Here is a 20,696-nt window from a genome sequence, read left to right as displayed (position 1 = left end):
CAGTGTGGACAAGACAGACCTGCTTCCTGTCTCCCGGAGCTGAGTCTAGATGTGGAGACAAACTCTCGCTGCACATGTAGACACACGCCACTACCTCCAAGCCACCAAGCCACCAACCAATCAAATTCAGCTCTCTACTACATGCCAGCTCAGGTCAGCTCAAAAAGGGAGGTGGAGGCAGAAAACTGCTCCGGAGCCATCCTAGAGTGGGGCTTTTCAGGTCAGGGGAAGAGCACGTGATGGAGAGAGACAATTAGAGGACACTGAGGAGACAGGTTAGGAGAGGTGGTTTAGGGCCAGGCTGTGGGAGCTATGATTGTCTGGACTCCGCAACTTGATTCTAAACTCAACGGGGAGCTACTGCAGGTTAGTGAGGAGGGGAGGTCTTGCTCCTTGTCCTCTTCTGGGCTCATCATGGTTTTCCCTGGTCACAGTGACTCAAAGCTCTGCTCTTCAACCTCTGGTTCCACTGCCTTGCCTGTGGGATGTGTGACAAAGCCCTGGGCTTCTGCGAACCCCCACTGAGGGGAAATGAACTTTTTTGGTAATGGATACAGCAAACCTGGATGTTTCTCCTGCCCAACTGCGATCTCCATCCGCCTTTCCAGCTGCAGAGAGGCTCACTCTCTGTCATTATCGCTGGGAAGTGCCACACGCTTGCCCAAGGTCACCCAGTCTTCAGGGCACCTGGTTCCCCTGCAGTCTGTGCTGAAGGTAGCTGCCTCAACTGTCCTGAAATTGGCAGGAGGGGCTGCCAGAGGTCTGCACACACCAAGCGCCCCCCCACCCCCTTGTCCTGCTGGTCACATCCTCGCCCTTGGGTCAGTGCCAGCAGCAGGCGGAGGTGGAGGCACTTGGTGCTGGGAAGGAGGGAGATGAGGAGTCAGCCACTCAGGCTCAGCCCTCCCAAGGCTGCAACAGGGCAGGGATCAGGTACTTCAGGTGTGGGGTCAAGAATCGGTCAGCTAGACCTGGCCAGGTCCACCTCAACAGCCCCATAGGACATGCCCAGGGGTCTGATGATCAGGAGACATCAGGAAAGGAGATGGGAATGAAGTGGGGAAAAGGACCCTGACTCTAATGTGAGGTCTATCACAGATGCTGGTAAAAGATTTGTTGAATGAATAAATGAAGGAACTACTGGCAGGGCTAGCTGTACCCTGGGTCTCGCCTTACTGAGCCTCAGTTTGTGCACCTATCAAATGGGTCCAGCATCACTGCCTGCCAGCAGAAAGCTCAGAGAAGAGATTGGGGGAACCCCTGGCAGCCCAGAGTGTGTTCCTTCCATGCAGTCCAGCCCCTTCTCAGGATCTCTGATTCAGGATTTCAGGGTACAATGTCCGCCAGGGCCTCTCGGCTTCCCCATATGCGGTAGAGCCTGGGGTTCAGGACCTCACTGAGAGCCAGGCTGGGATACGGACATGTATACCACCTGGAGAGCCACAGTGAGACCCTGGAATTGGCCCTTGGTTGTCTGGGACACATGGAGCCAACCCTAGGTTTAATCTGGGTGTTTTCCAGGTTAGGAGGGGAAGGGAAGGACTTGGGTTTCCTGTCCCTGGGACAAATGGGGACATAACGGTGCCCTGACCTGAAATGGCTTCTTCATCTAGACTACCTCTCCTTTCCAGAAACTAGCACCTCACTTTGGGGGATGCTTACTCCCTCCTTGTCCCACAGGGACACAAAGTATAGTCTAGGTGAAGACCCCAGTGGGGCCTGGGGTCGGGCAGTGGAGTCACAGGGAAGATGAGATTCTCATTCATTCCCTCAAACACACCCCTTCCCGGCGCTCTCACAGACAAAGACACACACCCAAAGCCCAGGATATCACCTAGGGCCACATAAGGCGGTCTCCCTCACCTGTGGGCACCCTCAAATTTTCCCCTTGGGGGGTAGACTTCACTAGAAGCTCAGCTTGGCCATGGGGGAGGGGTATATACACTCCTAGGACCTGGGGTCCAACCTCCAGGCTCGCAGTTTTTGGGGGGACTCTCTGCCCTCTTCCCACCTCTTCATGGCACAAAGGACTCCACCACCACTCCCCCGTGGGGCTGGGGAGCTGCGATCAAGTCTCAAGGCTAGGGAGTGGGGTGGGGGAAGGGAGAGGAGGAGGGGGCAGCTCCTCCAAGCGAGACACAAAGAGACGTCCTTCAGCCTCGGCTCCATGGCGACGCTGGGGAGCGGGGAGCGTGCAACCCGATACTTCCTTCCCCACCTGCAGGGCTACGGGGACCTCGGTGGCCACTCACCTGCCGCCCCACACCTGGGCCCTGCTTACCTGGGCTGGGGCCGCGGGGATGCCGCGGCAGGGGGCCTGGGCGCCGTCGCGGTCTTCGTTCGCCCGGCCCCGGGGGCTCAGGGCGCCACGACCATGAACCAGGGTGCGAGCGGTGCCGCCAGCGGCTCAGTTGCCCCAGTCCTGGAGCTTTGCGGGGCGTCCCCGAGGCTTCTTGCTGGTGAGGGTGTCTCTTGCTGTCTCTGGCTGCCTAGATTTGGGATTTCTGTGTACCGGAGTTGGGGGGATTGGGATCCCTTGATCTAGGGGCGTTCAGAGCTGGGTCTTCTTATCTTGAGGTGTGGAGTTGTAATGACCGGATATTGGGAGGGGGTTTCCGCAATCTCGGCCTGGGGGGCACTGCGTTCTAGGTCTTGGGGGGGCCCAAACTGAGGAGGGGGGAGTCCTCGCGATGCCGTAGGGGGCTCGCTGTCTTCTAAACACCGAGGAAGTCTCCGCTTTCCCCAAAGGGGAGTCGCTCCGTGTCGGATCCAGGAGGGCCCCCCTCTTTCCCGAGGTTCGCCGGATCCTGGATGTGGAGGGGGGCTCGCCGCGCTCCTCGGCTACGGGGGCTTGCTGGGTCCCGGCCACCGGCGGCGGCTGGGAAGAAGCCCCTCAGCCGCTGGGGGGCTCGGTCGCCGCCGCTACGAGCAGCCCGGCCCTGCGCTCCCGGCCCCCGGCCTGGCCCGGGCTCCGGCTGCGGCTCCGGCTCGCGCTCCGCCTGGTGCTCGGGCCCCGGCCCCGGCGCCCGCCCGGGCTGCGCTCCATCGCGGCATCGCGGCTCCGCCCTCCAGCCCGCGCGCACCTGCCCGCCCGGCCCGCGGCTCCGCCCTCCGGCTCGCGCGCCGCCGCCCGCCCCTTTGTCCGCCCCGCTCGGCGCGCGCCCTCGCGCCCTCGCGCTCACCCGCCGCGCGCCGCGGGGCGCAGATTCTCCCGGCGCGGCGCCCCCACCCCCTTCCGGCTTCGCTGGGTCCTAGCGCCGGTGGCTCCCCAGCGGGCGCCCACCTCCCCCCTGCCCCCCGCCTTTTCTAGGTCAGAGCCCCCGAGGGGGCGAGAACGAGGTTACAGAGGACTCGGGGGAGTCTGAGAGGGTCACCTGGTCCAGCTTCCTGGCCCCTGCGGGACCAGACTGCCCCAGACTGTCCCGGTCTGTGCTTGTGGGGCGGAGCCTGTGTCTGTTTCAAGGAGGGAAAACAAGTCCAGGTTCTGCATTCGGATATGCATTCACTCATCCATGCGTCCGTCTGTTCCTCCGCCTGCCTGCCTGCGCATCCATCCATCCATCCATGCATCCTATTTCCAGCGAGACCTCAGAGAACCCACAGTTTTCTTAGGGAAAAGGTCATAAACTTGGTCCGGGGGAGGGGGGTGCCCTATCCAACTGAGGTCGCCTTTGCGATCCCTGCTGCAAATAGGCAGTAACTAGTCCAGGAGTGCACCTGGGAGGAACTGCTCGCCAGATAGAAGGGAAGAATAGGAGATTCTAGGCAGAGGTAGCAGCAGGTGTAAAGGATGTTGCATTGTCTCTTTGATAACCGGAAATTGGTGGTGGCCTGGGTGAAGTGGGTGGATGAGGACAGAGATGAGACTGGGACAGCTTGTCCTTCCAGGCCCTATTCTTTCTCCTCCCTGCAGCTCACCCTTTCCCTAGTGAGAAAGCCCCCAAATAGGACGCCTTCTCTGTTTCTTCCAAGTTTTTGATCAGGCTGTTTTCTCAACCTATCGTAATCCTTTCAACCACTTCGACTGTTTCCAGAGCTTTCGGAGCCGGGGATTGCAAACTCAAGTACCTACAGGCACAGACATGAGCCACTGGGGTCGAGTGTAAAATGATAGGGAGGGTGGAGAAGAGGGGAACTGGAGATGTCGTGGACTGCGCGTGGGTGGATGATATTCAAAGAGAAGCAGGAAATCCATATCCTAACATGAAATTTTCCAACTTTTAAATGTTTGAAACGAATTCCCCAAATTCGGAAATATTGAATGGGCCAAATGAAACACACTTTGGAGACAAATCTGGTCCCAGGCCATAGGTTGGCAGCCCTTACCATTGAAAATATTGTTTCAGTTCTTAACTGGTTTGCTTCCTGCCTCTGTCTAGATTGTTTATCCTTTTCTTTCTTTCTTTCTTTTTAAAGACGGAGTCTCGCTCTCCTGCCCAGGCTGGAGTGCAATGGCTAGATCTTGGATCACTGCAACCTCTGCCTCCTGGGTTCAAGTGATTCTGCTGGCTCAGCCTCGCGAGTAGCTGGGACTACAGGTGTGTGCCATCATACCCAGCTAATTTTTGTATTTTTAGTAGAGACAGGGTTTCACCATGTTGGCCAGGATGGTCTCAAACTCCTGACATGAAGTGATCTGCCCATCTCCACCTCCCCAAGTGCTAGGATTACAGGTGTGAGCCACTGAGCCTGGCAGTTGTCTTTTTTCTAGAATCGAAGTCCTTTGGGATCATCAGCTCTGTAGAATACAAATGGGGTTGGGTTACTGTCTTACATAAAACTGCCATGGACTTCCTGTGTACCGTCAGGGTGAAGTCTAACCTGATCCTGGCGTTCAAAACCCTTAACCTTTAGAGCCTGATCTCCATTCCCCTACAGAGGACCTTTCTTCTCCATTCAGCCGTGACCTCAGCCACGCTATTCTAGGACATCTGCCTCTCTCTCTCTCTCTCTTTTTTTTTTTTTTAGACAAGGTCTCACTTTGTCACCAAAGTTGGAGTGCAGTGGTGTCATCATGGCTCACTATAACCTTGACCTCCTGGCATCAAGTGATCCTCCTGCCTCAGCCTCCTAACTAGGACTACAGGTGTGCACCACCATACTCAGCTAATTTTTGTGTTTTTTGTAGAGATGGGGTTTTACCATGTTGCTCAGGCTGATCTCCAACTCCTGAGCTCAAGCCGTCCACCCACCTCAGCCTCCCAAAGTGCTGGGATGGCAGATGTGAGCTACCGCTGCGGCCCTGACATCTGCCTTTTCTTTTTTTTGTTGTTTTTTGAGATGGAGTTTGGCTCTTAATGCCCAGGCTGGAGTGCAATGGTACCATCTCAGATCACTGTAGCCTTTGCCTCCTGGGTTCAAGTGATTCTCCTGCCTTAGCCTCCCGAGTAGCTGAGATTACAGGCATGCACCATCACACCCAGCTGGTTTTTGTATTTTTAGTAGAGATGGGGATGGGGTTTCACCATTTGGCCAGGCTAGTCTTGAACTCCTGACCTCAGGACTGGCCTCAGCCTCCCAAAGTACTGGGATTATAGGCATGAGCCACCACATCCAGCCTGACATCTGCTTTTGATATCCTCATGCTTTGTCCTCTAGACAGGTTTCCTCTGTCTAGAAGACCTTTCCCTTCTTCCTTGTTTTCCAGACAAGTACTCTTCTAAGAGAACTCCTCTGCATCTTCCCTTCCTCTCCCACACTCCTTGTCCTGCCAATATGGAGGAGTTTCAGATTTCACCCTAACTTTGTTCTAATCCTCTCCAAGGCCATAGTGCCGTAAATAACCCAATAGAGGGATTTAAGTTATTGGGTGTGCAGAAGAGGGGACTGGAGAGGGAGAAAGCAGGAAGCACACATCTTCCTGTGTCTAAAAGCTGAGTTTCAGGACATTAGCACTTAGAGAGCACTTTCCTCATTTTACAGAGGAGGAAAGAGATCTAGTGAGGTGAGGAGTCGAATCAAGCCTTGCAGTGCCCCTAGTCATGGTTATCAAGGGTTGCCCAGTTTAGGGTCACCTTCTGCAGAAACTGCCCCTGATTCCTCATCTGGGGCATTAATTACCCATAGTGCAGTTAGTAAAGGTTTGCCGGGATGCATTGTGGGTAATCAAGTCCCCGCTCCAGACTCCCTCTTGGCTCTACAGGGTGGGAAGTCCTGGTCCCCAAAGAGGGTACACTCTAGCCAGGGGACACAGCATGGGGCCCATTAAATTTAAGCTATGGCCACTGCCAGGAAACTTTGGACTCCATGTGTTATGGGACCAGCAGGTGAGAAGAGAAGGCACCATCATGGCTGGACTAACTGACCCTGGTCAGCAGAGAGGGCAGGGCTGCTTTTACAGCGGGGGGACAAGGAGGAATATGTGGGATTCCAGCGATCTGTTGTTTACAATAACCAATAATTTAGGTCCCTCAGGACCAAAGGGTTGGGTTACATCACCAGGTAACCCATCAAGGCCTGCCAAGCTGACAGTGGAGAGTGTGAATAATTTTATTTTACTTTTTTTTTTGAGATGGAGTCTCTGTTGCCCAGGCTGGAGTGCAGTGGCACTATCTCAGCTCACTATAACCTCTGCCTCCTGGGTTCAAGTGATTCTCCTGCCTCAGCCTCCAGCGCAGCTGGCGCACACCACCATGCTCAGCTGATTTCTGTATTTTTAATAGAGATGGGGTTTCACCGTATTGGCTAGGCTGGTCTCGAACTCTTGACCTCGTGATCCACCCAGCTGTGGATAATTTAGAATAGATAGTGAAGAAAGAAAGAAAGAACATTTGCTGGTTATGGCCTCTGGATAACTGCAGCAAGTGGGCGGGGGCTCTAGCATGTTCTACTAATCTCTCTCTTCAAAGTTTTCCCATAGAAAGAGGCTCACAGGGGACCAGGAGTCCGACTGTAGGATAAGCTCGGGCCCCACGTGTTCCCGGTGCTCGCTGGCCAGAGCCCCCGGCTTCCCAGGGCCGTGGGACCGTGGCGGCACCCGCACACAACCTACTTCCCGAGCGGAGCCATGTCTGGTAACGGCAACGCGACTGCAGCAGCGGAAGAAAACAGCCCAAAGATGAGAGTGATTCGTGTGGTTACCCGCAAGAGCCAGCTTGCTCGCATACAGACGGACAGTGTGGTGGCAACACTGAAAGCCTTGTACCCTGGCCTGCAGTTTGAAATCATTGCTATGTCCACCACAGGGGACAAGATCCTTGATACTGCACTCTCTAAGATTGGAGAGAAGAGCTTGTTTACCAAGGAGCTTGAACATGCCCTGGAGAGGAATGAAGTGGACCTGGTTGTTCACTCCCTGAAGGACCTGCCCACTGTGCTTCCTCCTGGCTTCACCATAGGAGCCATCTGCAAGCGGGAAAACCCCCATGATGCTGTTGTCTTTCACCCAAAATTTGTTGGGAAGACCCTAGAAACTTTGCCAGAAAAGAGTGTGGTGGGAACCAGCTCCCTGCGGAGAGCGGCCCAGCTGCAGAGAAAGTTCCCACATCTGGAGTTCAGGAGCATTCGGGGAAACCTCAACACCCGGCTTCGGAAGCTGGACGAGCAGCAGGAGTTTAGTGCGATCATCCTGGCAACAGCTGGCCTGCAGCGCATGGGCTGGCACAACCGGGTGGGGCAGATCCTGCACCCTGAGGAATGCATGTATGCTGTGGGCCAGGGGGCCTTGGGTGTGGAAGTCCGAGCCAAGGACCAGGACATCTTGGATATGGTGGGTGTGCTGCATGATCCTGAAACTCTGCTTCGCTGCATCGCTGAAAGGGCCTTCCTGAGGCACCTGGAAGGAGGCTGGCTGCAGTGTGCCAGTAGCTGTGCATACAGCTATGAAGGATGGGCAACTGTACCTGACTGGAGGAGTCTGGAGTCTAGATGGCTCAGATAGCATACAGGACACCATGCAGGCTACAATCCATGTCCCTGCCCAGCACGAAGATGGCCCTGAGGATGACCCACAGCTGGTAGGCATCACTGCTCGGAACATTCCGTGAGGACCCCAGTTGGCTGCCCAGAACTTGGGCATCAGCCTGGCCAACTTGTTGCTGAGAAAAGGAGCCAAAAACATCCTGGATATTGCACGGCAGCTTAATGATGCCCATTAACTGGTCTGTGGGGCAGATGCCTGGGTTGCTGCTGTCCAGTGCCCATTCTCATGCTAGCTGGGGAGCAATTACCCCAGGAGACTGAACAGCAGGGTCCAAGCCTTCCAGGGATTTGCCTCACTATGAGGCCCTGATTGATGACTGCCTTGCCTCCTCAGTATGTGAGGGCTTCATCTCTTTAGAGAAATCCAAGCCACAGCCTTTGAATGTAACCAGTTCTACTAATAAACCGCTCTGAAGGTGAAAAAAAAAAAGAGGCTCACAGGATCCATGGTAGAGCTGAGCAGTGCAAGGGATGAATGTGGCAGCCCTGAAAATGTGTCACTCAGACCTCTGACTTCAGGAAAAGTCATTGACCAAGGGCAGCAGCTGTGAAACCCATCTGTGGTTCACACAGGAGGCTCCGGTTTGCTTCCCACGAGCAGATCCCAGCCAAAGAATGAAGGTGTATCTGCTTGTGGAGACACAGGACTCCTCGAATGGGCAGCTTTGGATCAAGGACTCCCCCTTGACTTTGTAGAAACTTTCTCACTGCGCTGCAGTCGAAGAGTCTTCCTATCCCATCGTCCTTCCTTCTGTCTCTCTTTTCCACGTGTTAGATCTAGGACAGTCTAATGATCTTCCCAGCCTCCTCTTCCTCCCTCTCTCTTGTTCCCTCCAAAGGGTTTTCCTCAATCAATCGTTTGTACATCTGGCCCACCTTGCCTGCTTCTCAAAGGATGGAACGGACACAACACATCTGAAGAGACAAACAGAAGTGGTGACTTTGGGAGGCCAAGATGGGTGGATCATGGATCACCTGAGGTCAGGAGTTCAAGACCAGCCTGGGCTAACATGATGAAACCTCATCTCTACTAAAAATACAAAAATTAGCTGGGCCTGGTGGTGGGAACCTGTAATCCCAGCTACTCGGGAAGCTGAGGCACAAGAATTGCTTGAACCAGAGAGGCAGAGGTTGCAGTGAGCCAAGATTGCAACATTGCACTCCAGTCTGAGTGACGGAGTGAAACTCTCTCAAAAAAAAAAAAAAAAAAAGTGCCAGCCTGTAATGCTGCAGTCCTTTGTCCTTGACACCTAGGGATAAGCCATTCCTGCCAGCTCAAAAGGGCCACCTCTCCACAGAGGGTCTTGGTGGATAGTGGAACAGAAAGATAAAACTTGGCCATGTTTGGTTCGATTCAGTCACTTCAGAGAACAAAAAAGAAAGAAAGAAAGAAAAACTTGGCCATGATTTTCTTTTCTTTTCTTTTCTTTTTGAGATTCAGTCTGTTCTGTCACCCAGGCTGAAGTGCAATGGCACAATCTCCGCTCACTGCAACCTCTGCCTCTCAGGTTCAAGTGATTCTCCGGCCTCAGCCTCCCAAGTAGGTGGGATTACAGGCACCCACCAGCATACCCATCTAATTTTTTTTTTTTTTTTTTTTTTAAATAATAGAGACAGAGTTTCACCATGTTGGACAGGCTGGTCTCAAACTCCTGACCTGGTGATCTGCCCACCTTGGCCTCCCAAAGTGCTGGGACGACAGGTGTGAGCCACTGTGCCCGGTCTGTCTTCTTTTCTAATTTAATTAAATTTATTTTGTATTTATTTTGAGATGGAGTCTCACTCTTTTTTTGCGGGGGTGGGGTGGGGGGTTCAAGGAGTCTCACTCTTGTCCCCCAGGCTGGAGTGCAATGGTACAATCTCAGCTCACTGCAACCTTCGCCTCCCAGCTTCAAGCAATTCTCCTGCCTCAGCCTCCTGAGTAGCTAGGACTATGGGTGCCTGCCACCAAGCCCAGCTAATAAGAGACAGGGTTTTGCCATGTTGACCAGGCTAGTCTTGAACTCCTGACCTCAGGTGATCTGCTGGCCCCAGCCTCACAAAGTGCTGGTATTACAGGCATGAGCCACCGCACCTGGCCTAATTTTATTTTTGAGACAGGGTCTTGCTCTGTGGCCCAGGCTGGAATGCAGTGGCACGATCATAACTCACTGGAGCCTCGAACTCCTGGGCTCAAGCAGTTCTCCTGTCTCGGCCTCCCACAATGTTGGGATTACAGGTGTGAGCCACTGTGCCCTGCCTGGCCGTGGTTTTCTTAGCAACACAGAGGAAACACTGGAAAACAGGGATCTCCGTTCAGATTTCCTCTGCTCAGAGCCCACAACCTCTTCGATAACGACACCTCTTTGTCCTCGGCAGTCGCTCCCTGTGCAAGGAGACGCTTGAGTCCAAGGACCCCAGGGACTTTTGATGATTATGCCCCTTCCTTAGGCTGCATTTTATAGTCACTGATGTGTCAGAAGCTTCTGTTGTTTTGGGAGGGAACAGGGAAAGAACTTCAAGAGTCTTTTCCTGTCCTCTAGAATCTATACATTGTAATGTTTCAAACTGTATGAGTTTGGGTAGCTCTACTAGTTGCACTGAAAGTCATCTATTAATAGTATTGGCCATATATTTAATTTTTTAAAAATAGAGACAGGGTCTTGCTATGTTGCCCAGGCTGGTCTTGAACGCCTGGGCTCAAACAATCCTCCCTCCTGAGCCTCCCAAAGTGCTGGGATTACAGGTGTGAGCCACTGAGTCCAGCTGTTCATACCAACAGACTCCATGCTTTGGGAAACTGATGGCATTTGGGGATTTCCCAGCATGTCCTGTGATGCTCTTAACTCCTCGTGTCTCCAGTCATGAGAGAAAAAAGGCAATCCTGGCTTGTTGGTCAGCATTTATGTTTTTTTTTTTTTTTCCACAGAGTCTCACCCTGTCATGCAGGCTGGAGTGCAGTGGTGTGATCTTGGCTCACTGCAACCTCCATCTCCCAGGTTCAGGCAATTCTTCTGCCTCAGCCTCCCAATTAGCTGAAATTACAGACATGTGCCACCATGCCCGGATAATTTTCGTATTTTTAGAAGAGATAGTGTTTCACCATGTTGGCCAGGCTGGTCTCAAAATCCTGACCTCAAGTGATCCACCAGCCCTGGCCTCCCAATGTGCTGGGATTGCAGGCATGAGCCACTGCGATTGGCCTGTGATTTTTTTTTTTTTTTGAGAAGGGGTCTCGCTATGTGGCCCAGGTTGGTTTTGAACTCCTGATCTCAAGAGATCCTCCCGCCTCCGCCTCCTGAGTAGCTGGGACTCCAAGTGTGAGCCACTGTGCCAGGCACAATGGTCTTTTGTAAAGGAGAACCTCTTCCCCAGGACCACTGGAAGACACAGGCCAAATTATTGCTGATAGGAAAACCAAGGGGTCCGCCGGAACTCAAGATGGATCAGATGGAAGATGGCACAAGTGCTCGGGTCGTGTAGCACTGGAGGTGATTGATGATGGATCCTGGAATCTCTCCATCCCTTTTTGGAGTGTACATTCTGCAGTGAGAAACAGTGTCCCAGCATGAGCACTGATGAGCTCTCCACTGCCACGCCGACATGCAGCTCTGTGGCCACGGCCAGCAGGAAGCCGCAGATGAAGGAAAACAGTATGATGGTGCCCAGGGAAAGAACCTGCTTCTTTGTGACATTGCAGAGCTGCTGAGCCGCTTGAACTTGGAGCCACTTTGAGTTGGGAATTCTGGCTTTTTTGCAGCTGAAAGTGTGCCAACTTCATGTGAGAACAGCTAGCTGTAGGTCCGCATGAGGCCGTTCTTGCCAACACTTTGGAAGGCTGAGACAGGAGGATCCGCTTGAGCCCAGGAGTGCGACGCCAGCCTGGGCAACAGTGGGACGCTGTCTCTACAGAAAATAAAAGTAATGAGAAGAACAACCCTAAAATCATGAGAGCGGTTGTCTCTGAGGATGGTGGGGGGAGTGTAATAGGAATTCATCTCTATCTTTCATGCTTTGTCTTTTTTTTTTTTTTTTTTTTTTTTGAGACGGAGTCTTGCTCTGTAGCCCAGGCTAGAATTCAATGGCATGATCTTGGCTCATTGCAATATCTAACTCCCAGGTCCCGGTTCAAGCAATTCTCCTACCTCAGTCTCCCAAGTAGCTGGGATTATAGGTACGAGCCACCATACCCAGCTGATTTTTATATTTTTTAGTAGAGATGGAGTTTCACCATGTTGGCGAGTCTGGTCTTGAACTCCTGACCTCGTGATCTGTCCGCCTTGGCCTCCCAGAGTGCTGGGATTATAGGCGTGAGCCACTGCACCTGGCTGCTTTGTCTTTTTTAAAGTTAAAAATATCTGACACCAGGGCCAGGAGGACACTTGGGAGGCTGAGGAGGAGAATTACTTGAGGCCAGGAGTTCCAGATTAGCCCGGCCAACATGGTAAGACCTCTGTCTCTACAATACAAAATATAGCCAGATATGGTGGCACACACCCGAGTTCCAGCTACTCTCTAGGCTGAGGCAGGAGGATTACTGAGGCTCATGAAGTCGGGGCTGCAGTGAGCTATAATTGTGGCACTGCACTCCAGCCTGGGCAACAAAGTGAGACCCCATCTCTAAAAAGAAAAAAAATCTGACACGAATGTGATAAAACGTTGACATTGTTTCTATGATGGCTGCAGGTACGCACAGGTTTGTAGTTTTGTGTAAATTCTTTCACTTTTTCCAAAATAATTAAAAACGATTCCATGGAAGTGTTTTAAAACGGGGTCTTAAAAAGAGGGAAGAGAAAAAGAAGAAGGAAAAAGAACTTTTTGACTATGTGATTCTGTTTTCTTAAACTCCTGACTTCAACTGGTCCACCCGCCGTGGCCTCCAGAAGTGCTGGGATTACAGGCATGAGCCACTGTGCCCGGCTTGACTATTTGTGTTTTCTAAAGCCTGGTCTGAGGACACTCGGAAATGCCCTCCTCTCTCATACTCTGAGAAGCACTAGGATTAGGCAGCAAGTTTGGCTCCCTGATCCTTGCCACCCTGATCTCCTGCTCACGACGGCTCTGGGTGCTGGGCTTCTTAGGGCTGAGACAAGGCCATTGCCCCTGGAAGCTGTGCAGCAAGAGTCTGATGGGTCCCGACCCCGCCCATGCCCATGGGAATGTGTGCTGGGGGAGCAGGGACATCCCCTGGAACTTCCAGAACGGAGACAGGATTCTCAGAGCTGGCTGGGCCCCAGCTCCTTCACAGGCATGGGTCGCCAATGCCAGCCCCAGGAACTGTAGACATTTGGCAGGAAACAAGCGCTGTCTGGAACACATCCCTAGGGGGCTGGCTTTAATGATGTCCTAGTTTGGGTTTCTCAGAAACAGATTCTAGAGCAAGTAGTTTGTTTGGTCGGTGATCCCAGGTAGCGGAGTAGTGATGGCCGAGGTGGTGAGGGTTGGGGGGCGAGACAGGAAGACAGTGGCAAGCGATGTATTACCAACTCAGTCACCACCCTGGGCAACTGGAGGTGAACCCCACCGGGAAACTCACAGAGACAGCATACAACACACTGCTCAGGGTTATTGCATCCAAAGGCAAAGGAGGTGGGGTATTGACACTCCACCCATCAGTCCTTAGGGAGAGCTGCTGGGGCAGCGGGGAGAAGGGGAGGCACTGCTCTGGATGCCAGCAGAGCAGGCTTGGGCCAGAGAAGGCCCTGGGGAAAAGAGATGAGGGTGCTGGCAGCTCAGGGTGGGGAAGGGGTGGGGAAATGATGTGTCTGCCACCAATTTCTAGCACTTAGAACAGTGCCTGTCTGGGTCTGCCATGATGCCCATGTATTCCTCTGTTACACAGCATCTGACCTCCACCTGGTAACAGAACCCCAGTTTCCTCTGGGAACCTACATTCTCTGATACATCCTTCCCTCCCCATTCGGGGTTCTGATGGTGGCGTTCACCTGTTGGACTCTAGGGATAGACTTGGGACCCCCCTTTGATCAGTGTCTAACATCCCCATGGCCTTAGTGATCGTTTTGGAGATTGGTCTGTTCCCTGAGCCAGGCTAGTAGGATAGAAGCCGTCTTTCTACAGTGCTGAAAAGGATGTAAGCCTGGAGTTGCCACGAGCAGGGGGAACCCCTTAGAGGAGGAGGCCAACACAGCAGACAGCAGAGCCAAGGAAGGTAAAGAGAGAATCCTTGTTCTCATTTGATCCCCTGGATCTAGCCATGCCTGAAACCGTGACCTTGTCGGTTGCGTGACCCAATCAAGTCCTCACTATGCTTAAGTCGGTTGTACTTGGGTCTCTGTCACTTACAACCCCAAATTCTTTACATTATGTGTAAATGTGGGTTTCTAAAAGTTTTTTGTTTTTGACGGAAGCTTGCTGTCTCCAAGGCTAGAGGGCAGTGGCAGAATCTTGACCTGCAACCTCTACTTTCCAAGTTCGAGTGATTCTCATGTCTCAGCCTCCCAAGTAGCTGGAATTACAGGCACACACCACCACGCCTGGTGGTGGCTCACGCCTGTAATCCCAGCACTTTGGGAGGCTGAGGCGGGAGGATCACCTGAGGTCAGGAGTTCGAGACCAGCCTGGCCAACATGGCCAAACTGTGTCTCTACTAAAAATACAAAACTTAGCTGGGCATGGTGGTAGGTGCCTATAATCCCAGCTACTTGGGGGGCTGAGGCAGGAGAATTGCTTGAACCCAGGGGCGGGCAGAGGTTGCACTGAGGTGAGATCGTGACATTTAACTCCAACCTGAGTGAAAGAGAGTGAAATTCTGTCTAAAAAAAAAAAAAAAGTAGAGCTAAGGTTTCACCATGTTGGCCAGGCTGGTCTCGAACTCCTGACCTCAAGTGACCTGCCCGCCTCAGCCTCACATGTGCTGGAATTACAGGCGTGAGCAACTTGCCCAGCCTCCAAAGTGTTTCAACTATCTATCAGTAGAACACAGTACCTATTAGGTTATGTTCACTATTTGGGTGGTGGTATCAATAGAAGCACAAACTTGTGTCACGCAATGCACCTGTGTAACAAACCTGCACATGTACCCCTGAATCTAAAATTAAAAAAAGAAAAGGAAAAAAGTGCTTAAAAATGCAGGAGTAATTAAACACCATCTCCTCTGTCCCACACAGTCACTGTATTTCCTCAGCACCCCAGGGTGTGCTGGGGATTCTCAGAGAAAAAGCTCGGCCTGCTCCAGATCAGGGGTTTGGGTCCTTAGAGTCTAGCCCCTGCCCTCAAAGAATGGTTATTCTTGGGGCCATGTGAGGAGCTGAGTAAGTTCATAGGTGCCTGGGCTGCTCCAGGAACCTCTGGGCCAAGGCACTGTTCCTTCCTTCCTTCCTTCCTTCCTTCCTTCCTTCCTTCCTTCCTTCCTTCCTTCCTTCCTCCCTCCCTCCCTTCCTCCTTCCCTCCCTCCCTCCTTCCCTCACTCATTCATTCATTCATTCATTTACACTTGTTCCCCGGGCCCCTTTAAGGTGAAGACCATGGGATAAAAGGATGGGCTAGGCCGGGCACAGTAGTCACACCTGTAATCCGAGAAATTTGGGAGGCAGAGGCAGGCAGATCACCTGAGGTCAAGAGTTCAAGACCAGCCTGGCCAACATGGTGAAACTCCATTTCTACTAAAAATATAAAAGATTAGCCAGGCATAGTGGCACTTGCCCCTACTTGGGAGGCTGAGGCAGGAGAATCACTTGAACCTGGGAGGCAGAGGTTGCAGTGAGCTGAGATCGTGTCATTTGGGCAACAAGAGCGAAACTCTGTCTCAAAAAAAAAAAAAAAAAAAAGAAAGAAAGGTGGACTAAAAAGCACAGTCTTTGCCTTCAGGAGCTCCCAGCCTAGTGAGGGAGACACTGCAGTAATCATGTCAGTACATGTAAAATTCCTACTAAAAGGAGATACAAAGGTCAGGGGCTTCCCAGAGGAAGGCATGGCCACTGAGCTGATCAGGAGTTGAGTGAGCTGAGAGCCGGCTGGTGCTCAGGCCCCTTCTCCCCTTCCTCTCAATGTGAGTGCCTGTTCATCTCTCCCCAGAGCCCACCCAGAAGCTTAGACACCTCTTCGTCCTTTCCCCTGAGATCTTGCATCCCTTAACTCCGGTAAGTCCCTCCTGGTGTCTAACCTGCATCTGGCCTGCTGCCTGCACAGCGAATATTCCTTGCTTGGGTCCCAGGGGAGGTGAATGTCACCTTCCTCCAAATGCTTTTTTGGGTCACCTCCCATCTCAGAGATGAGTCTGGATTTTGATCAGGCACCTGGGATATGACAGGTACTTTCACAAGGCTAGGGCCATCCCCCAGATGAGGAAACCGAGGCACAGAGGGCATAAGTAATGAACCAACAAAGCCAGCTTCTTCTACCCCCTGGAGGAGGAACAGGATACCGAGGCCTGAGTTCTTCCAGCCCACTTCTTACCCCTTTAACTTCTCGAAGGCCAGGGCTCTTCCCAGCCCGGTCCATTTGTGGTACCCCTCCACCAAGAGCCTGCCTGGGGTCCCCTCCTGGCTGTTACCTTCCCTCCTCCAGCTCCTCGCCCTCAGGAGCCTCTGTTCATGTCCATCGACTTATTTAACAAGCACAGATTTGTGCCAGGCTGAGTTCTAAGCCTTTTACACAAATGAACTCATTTAAACCTCTCCACCACCCCAGCGGTGCGGACGCTAGCATCATCTATCAGGAACACAGAGAGGCTGAGGCGTCTGCGGAAGTGCACACCTTTGCTGGGACTTGAACCCACGTAGGCTCCTGAGGCCAGGCCCTAAACACTTGGCCACCCAGCCCGCCCATCAACTGCCAGCCTCACCTCCTCCTCCCACCCAATTCCATTTTATCCTGATTCCATCTTGCTCTCCATCCACCTCCCGTCCCCATTTCCATTCCTGCCCCTGAGTTGCTGCCTGGGAGGAGCATTGTCCTGGTGCTCTGGGACTCGGGACTCTGGGTGCTAGAGGGGCCCAGACCACACCTGGCTCCATTCCCAGGCTGAGGGAGGCTTGGCTGAGCCAGGCCTGGAGAAGGCAGGCAGGATGGAGCAGGAGGGGGCTGGGAGGAGCTGGGCCTGCAAGCCCTAATTATGTCAGTTAATTAGGAGGGGCGGAGAAGTCTTGTGGGAGTTAATGAGCTTGGCTAATTAAGTGGATCCAGAGGGATGGCTCAAATCCTAGTGGCTGGGGAGAGACGGAGGCTCAGCCAGGAGGGACAGAGGGGGAATGAGATGCCAGGTGCCTCCCTGGGGTCACCAGGGTCTGTCTGTCTGAGGACAACACCAAGGTCTGAGGCCACCAAGGTCACCACTGGGGTCTGAGGCTACTGAGGTCACTACCAAGACCTGTAGCTACCCCACGAGTCTGGTTTGAAATTGTAGTCAGGGGTTTGGCACAGCGGCTCACGCTTATAATCCCAGCACTTTGGGAGGCTGAGGCAGGCGGATCACTTGAGGTCAGGAGTTCGAGACCAGCCTGGGCAACACAGCAAAACCCTGTCTCTACCAAAAATACAAAAATTAGCTGGGTGTAGTGCCAGTTACTTGGGAGGCTGAGGCAGGAGAATGGCTTGAACCTGGGAATCGGAGGTTGCAGTAAGCCGAGATTGCGCCATTGCACTCCAGCCTGGGCGACAGAGTAAGACCCTGTCTCAAAAAAAAAAAAAAAAAAAAAATCAGAAATAAAATAAAAATGAAGGGTCAGGGTCAGGGTCTCACAGTAGGTCCATAGAGGATATTGACATCTGGGACTGAAGTCACCACTGATGCCCCATCCCTTGTCAGCCATCCTTACGGGGTTAAAGCTGGATCCTCTTTGGACATTTAAAGGGATGGGGGTAAAAATGGAGTCCTGGGCTGGGCGTGGTAGCTCATGCCTATAATCCCAGCATTTTGAGAGGCCAAGGCAGGAAGACTGCCTGAGGCCATGGCAATCTCTGGCAGGTCAGGAACCATCGCTGCTGCCCACATGTCCCCCTGTGCTTCAGTTCACAAAGATGTCCTCGCCCGCTGTCCCTGCTGGAGGCTGGCTGGCTCTCCGTGCACAGTGGGAGAACTGAGGTCCAGGGAGGAAGGGGCTCATCCCCAGCCCGCTGCCTTCAGTGGGGACCCTGGAGGCAGGGCCCTGGGGAGGGCAGGGGACTGTGGTCTCCAGGCCTGGCGTCAGTCACCTTGAAGGCCACCACCCGTCCCCCAGGCCCCCGGGCTTTGTCTTGCTTGCCCCATTTCTCTCTAATCACAGGCTCCTAAATAACCACACTCCCATGATGGAGCACTGACAGTTTTCCAGGTGTAAGAACTTGACCCTGTGGCCACGACAGAAATCTAAACGAGGGGCTTCTTATTCCAAAAGCAGAAGCAAAAGCTTTTTCCTTTCTCCCGTCTCTTTCTCTCCCGGTCTATGATGGTGGGTTTTTTTGGGGTGGAGATTGGTGTTTTAGAGACCAGGTCTTGCTCTGTTGGCTGTTTAGAGGCCAGGCCTTCCTCTGGCTGGAGGGCAGTGGTGCAGTCATACCTCACTGCAGCCTCGAACTTTGAGGCTCAATGATCCTCCCACCTCAGCTTCCCCAAAGTACTGGGACCACAGGCATGAGCCACTGTGCCCGGCTGTGTGGTGGTGTTTTATTTCCTTTTTTTTTTGACATGGAGTCTCACTCTGTCACCCAGGCTGGAGTGCAATGGCTCCATCTCAGCTCACTGCAACCTCTACCTCCTGGGTTCAAGCGATTCTCCTGCCTCAGACTCCCGAGTAGCTGGGATTACAGGCCTGCACCACCACGCCTGGCTAATTTTTGTATTTTTAGTAGAGACAGGGTTTCACCATGTTGGTCAGGCTGGTCTTGAACTCCTGACCTCAAGTGATCCACCTGCTTCAGCCTCCCAAAGTGTTGGGATTACAGGTGTGAGCCACCATGCCTGGCCCTTATTTCCTTTTTAATGTCATGCTCCCTTGGGCACAGGGAGGTTAGCGGGGCAAATGCAGACCTCACAGGTGCCTGGGGCCACCTCGCTGCACACCTGACACCAATCCCCCCTCACCCAGGCCCCTGCCTGGGGACAAAGGACAGCGGTAGTGACTGTTGTCAGGGGGAGTGGTTAGCTGAGAATCTTTCTGCAGGAGATGGTCAGGGTCTGATCATGAGTGGTGTGAGGCGGAGGCTGCGGTCCTGGACACATATTCCACTGGCCCAGCAGACTCCACTTACAAATCCGAAGATGAAATTATTAAAAATTTCAAACTGGGGCCAGGCGAGGTGGTTCATCCCTGTAATCCCAGCACTTTGGGAGGCTGAGGCAGGTGGATTGCTTGAAGCCAGGAGTTCGAGACCAGCCTAGCCAACATGGCAAAAACCCATCTCTAATAAAAATACAAAAATTAGCCAGGCGTGGTGGCACACGCCTGTAATCCCAGCTACTTGGGAGGCTGAGGCATGAGAATCGATTGAACCCGGGAGGTGGAGGATGCAGTGAGCCAAGATTGCACAACTGCACTCCAGCCTGGGCAAAAAAAAAAAAAAGAATTTCAAGCTGGGCATGATAATATGTATCTGTGATCCCAGCTACTTGAGAAGCTGAGGCGGGAAAATCTCTTGAGCCAAGGAGATTGAAGCCGCAGTGAGTTATGAATGCACCACTGCACTCCAGCCTGGGCAATGAAGCAAGACCCTGCCTCAAAAAATAAATAAAGTAAAAATAAAAATAGGGCCGGGTGCGGTCGCTTATACCTGGAATCCCAGCACTTTGGGAGGCCGAGGCAGGTGGATCACCTTAGGTCATGAGTTTGAGACCAGCCTGGCCAACCTGGCAAAACCCCCTGTCTCTAATAAAAATCCAAAAAAATTATCTGGGCGTGGTGGGGCGCACCTGAAGTACCAGCTACTCGGAAGCCTGAGGCATGAGAATCACTTGAGCCCCCGGCGGCGGAGGTTGCAGTGAGCTGAGATTGTGCCATTGAAATCAAGCCTGGGTGATGGAGTGAGACTCTGTCTCAAAGAAAAAAGTAATAATAAATAAATAAAATAAAAATTAAAAATTTCTCGGGCATGGTGGCATCTGCCTGTAGTCCCAGCTACTCAGAAGGCTGAGGCAGGAGCGTCACTTGAACCCAGGAGGCTGAGGATGCAGTGAGCCGCGATCCGGACACTGCACTTCAACCTGGGTGACAGAGCAGGGTCCTGCCTCTAAACCAAAGGCGGGGTGGAGTGGGGGGCGGTGAGGGTGGGGGGAGGTGGCTGCCTCCTCTCTTTCCAAGTCCTAGAGACCGCCTACCTCCCCCTATTCTCCCCCGCCCCAGAAGTCAACCTCAGTGTCTCTCCCGGGACCGGGGCCGGCATCTGACCGGGGCAGGACGGGGCTTTGGCGGCGGGGTGGGGGGTGGGGGTGGGGGGGGTGGGCCTCCTTGAGAAGCCGAGAGAGAGACGGAGGCCGTGGCCTCTCCTGCATCCTCCAACCACCTTAGAAGGTCGGACCTATCGCTGTGCCCATTTTATGGCTGCCCAAACTGGGTCACAGAGCTTTTGTGTAACCTGGCCGAGGCTACACGGCCTGGAAGTAGCGGGCCTGGGGCCAAGCTCAGGGGTCTTTGGATCTTTGAACGGAAAAGTTGTCAGAGGAATCCGCCACCTGCCGGGCCCGTCCGCAAGTGTGAGCACCGCGCGCCCTCTAGTGGCCCTTCTGCCGCAGTGTAGGACGACCCGAGAGACGTCAGCGCGCGCTCTGTCTGGTTCTCGACAGGAAGACCACATTTCCAACTTCTGCTCACCCACAACCCAGGTCATGAATCCTCTACCCAGCTGGTCCACTCGAGGCCCCTGTC

At 53.2% G+C, this 20,696-nt stretch overlaps 1 protein-coding gene and 1 pseudogene across 10 annotated transcripts in view; one reads left to right on the top strand and one right to left on the bottom strand.

Moving 5' to 3' along the window:
• SBK1 (SH3 domain binding kinase 1) overlaps positions 1–20,696 on the bottom strand; it is a 66,166-nt gene that overhangs the window by 26,811 nt on the left and 18,659 nt on the right. For 3 of the 10 annotated variants that reach the window (XM_078345018.1, XM_078345013.1, XM_035267267.3), the window contains exon 1: positions 2,282–2,651. The exons of 4 other annotated variants lie outside the window; for them this stretch is intronic. The gene's annotated coding sequence lies outside the window, so the exon portion shown is untranslated. Of the gene's footprint in view, positions 1–2,281; positions 3,056–20,696 lie in introns of those variants that run through there. 3 more of the 10 variants (XM_054242726.2, XM_002756007.5, XM_078345015.1) reach the window with 2 other exon arrangements.
• On the top strand, positions 6,880–8,223 carry LOC100413357 (porphobilinogen deaminase pseudogene; annotated as a pseudogene).

Source organism: Callithrix jacchus, chromosome 12 (assembly GCF_049354715.1).
Source record: "Callithrix jacchus isolate 240 chromosome 12, calJac240_pri, whole genome shotgun sequence".
Classification (NCBI taxonomy): Eukaryota; Metazoa; Chordata; class Mammalia; order Primates; family Cebidae; genus Callithrix; species Callithrix jacchus.
The sequence above is the reverse complement of the archived record's forward strand: the minus strand, read 5'-3'. Positions and strand labels throughout refer to the sequence as shown.